The following is a 3191-nucleotide window of genomic DNA, read 5'->3' as shown; positions in this document are numbered from 1 at the left end:
GTAAATTGTAAAAACTTCACTGCGGTAAATTGTAATAAAAACTGGGGTAAATTGTAATAACTTCACTGCGGTACATTGTAATAAAAACTGCGGTAAATTGTAATAACTTAAACTGCAGTAAATTGTAATAAAACTGCGGCAAATTGTAATAACCACTGCGGTAAATAGTAATAAAAGATTATTGATTTGCAAATATACAAAGAAACATGCATGAAGTTTAAAATGTGCGACCAAGCTGTTTGGAAATCAAATTTCGGACTTTGAAACGACTGATTGATAAATGCTTATGTACATTTAATTCTTGATGTTTGTATTTACTCAGAACAAAATTCGAATTCCAGTGTTTGTTCGACCCAAACATTATCAATTCCAACCTCCAGCATGTTTAAGGAGGAAACAAAAAAAAGCACACACACACACACACACACACGCATGCATGTCGCTTTATAAGGGCAATAATCATGGACGCGACGTAAAACCCCATTTCATCTCACCCTATAATTGTCAGCGGCAGCAAATGACTGAGGCTCTCGTAAAATACCTAGTGACCTGCACAGGAAGTCTGCTTTAGAGTTACCTATCTTGGTTGTTGTAATCAAACTGCATGCTTGATGGATCGAGTAATTGTGTTCGTAACACTTTCTAAAAGGCTGGCTATTCCTATCTGATAGCAACAAGAGGCAATTCGAGGCCTTTTACAACGTTTAGCTACTTGCCCAGTGCGGACGGGATACCCATCAGAAAACACCAACTTCCTACCAGTTTCAAACCACTTTCATGACATTCAACAATGACAGCTTCTTGACATTCGTGTGTGCACCGACATACATTTCAGGATCTGTGACATATTTCTGCTGCCACTCATCTGAATCATTGTATTACCTTTTGTGATTGTGAACCTGAAACTGTTTATAAATAATTATTCATTATTTTTTCATTCATCCTTTGTGGTTATTTACCACTTAACAATTTATTTCTGTACGAAGCGATTTGTGGGTGAGCCTTTGCATTGCACTTTGGGAATTACTTCGAAACACGAGCGTTACATGTTTACAATGTTAGGATGTAATTTCTGGGGTATCTAAAAGTTTAAAAAAACATCTTTATGGAGTCTCTCGTTCTTCACGTTACAAGTTACAAGTTAATGTTTCAAGAAACGTTTCTCCCATCATTGCGTAAGCTACCTATCCAGATCTTATATCACGCGACAGTGCTCATCGCTGAAGCAGTAATTGTTCACGTTGCTGACCACAGTGTAAACATATACCACTCTCATGCCATGACAGATTAATTTTACCAATATGAAAGAATCGGGTGATCCTTAACTTCTTTTGAGTAGTATACTTTACAAAAGAAGCTTCTTTCTTCGCGATTTCCCAAGATTGCTGGGGAAGCTGCAGAACAGAAGAGAACTTTATTGTGTTGTCAAGCCACGAGTTCAGAACAGTTTGTTTTGAACTTTGGGCTCAATTCTTGTCACGGTTTAGAAACAATTCAACATACCCAATATCCGGCGGTAAATGCACTGAAACATTGAAAATTTAGCGGCTGCATCTATACAAATTTTGACAATTATCATTATTCCTATGAAACACAGATTGTGTGTCAACTTCAACTGTCAAAAATAAATGGTTAATATTTTGCCCGATGTATATTACTTTATGCAATGTAGGATGTAGTGTAAATATAGGATGTTTTGACCTGATCAAAGCATCTTTGAGCGAGGTTAACATGACGTGCAGGTTATCTTTGAACCACAAGGCACCGTGATGTTCTACCTCTGGGTTTTTCGCCAGACGTTTTTTTTGCACTGTCACCATCCTAATGAGATTAATTTGACAACTGATGCTCAGAGGGCCCATTTTAGGGATGTCTACATCCCCTGCACGTCAAAACCGGGTTCAAAAGTAATGTCCGACCATAATGCATTAGCAGCTGGGCACTTGACCCCGTTCGGAAACCATACCATGTGAAAGCTGCCACCATGATGCACACAGGCAAAGATGCTAAAAAAAAAAAAAAAAGTACTCACGGAAATGGAATAAAACTGTTTTTCTCAATTTAAAAATCGACACAAAGTGTTACTTCGCTGTAAATACGAAATAACAAAACAACTCGAAAAGTACTAGTCTGGATTTGCTAGTTTGATCTCAGTGAACAATACAAAATGTACTTTAGAGGAGGTAATTTGTCGTCACTTTCAACATTCAAAAATAAAACTAAGTCCAAATTGACATAGCAGAAACAGACTATAGGTATTATGCACCTGTTCTCACCTGTCGTCAAGGTGTCATAGGTCATGGACATTCACCTTGATCTACTTACACCTGGTTATGCCCTGTTTCACAATAGTCTGTTTTATTCACATTTTTACACACTTTTACTTGTAAAAAGGCATAAGAACCTTTGATTCGCTGTATTTGTGCCAAGGCCAAATTAGTACTAGTTAGTTGAGTTGTTTGAATATTTACATATTTTGTATATTAACTGCATTTATTTAAGATCTGAGGTCGAAAAAACAGTTTTTTTTCATTTCCGTGTGTACTTTTCGTTTTAGTCAGGGTGTGGCGAGGTAACTTAGCGTGTCAACTATACTGTAGTGCCGGACATCAAAGATACTCTTCCTTTTTATTCAAGCGCAACCATCACCTGAGTGTTCAACTGCTTATAAATAAATCATATGTTATATACAGCAATTTGACTTGCGAGAGGACCCGTGAAGATCTGGGATAGAATAGGTCTTCAGCAAAGTTAACCCATGCTTGTCGTAAAAGGTGACTAACGGGATCGGGCGATCAGGCTAGCTGACTTTGTTGATGCATGTCATCGTATCCCATTGTGCTGATTGATGCTCGTGATGTCAATCGCTAGATTGTCTGGTCCAAACTTGGTTATTTACAGATTGCGGTCATATAGCCTGAATATTGCTGGGTGCGGCGATACACAACAAACGGTACAAAATCATTGGGTTTATGCCATCTTAATTTATTGCTTCATTGGTGAGGTCAGGTGAATTGGGTTACAACGTCGCGTTCAAGATTATTGCATTAATATACCGACTGCATGTCTGTGTACGTCGTGTGTGTGTTCTGGGTAAAGTTCAGTTGCACAACTTTTGCCAGTGACTATATATATAACAACGCATTTGTGTGACATTGATGTTATGTAGAAAGCGCTACCATGTGCCAGGT

This window comes from Haliotis cracherodii, unplaced genomic scaffold (genome assembly GCF_022045235.1).
Source record: "Haliotis cracherodii isolate W230 unplaced genomic scaffold, xgHalCrac1.p SCAF_3, whole genome shotgun sequence".
NCBI lineage: Eukaryota > Metazoa > Mollusca > Gastropoda > Lepetellida > Haliotidae > Haliotis > Haliotis cracherodii.
The sequence above is the reverse complement of the archived record's forward strand: the minus strand, read 5'-3'. Positions refer to the sequence as shown.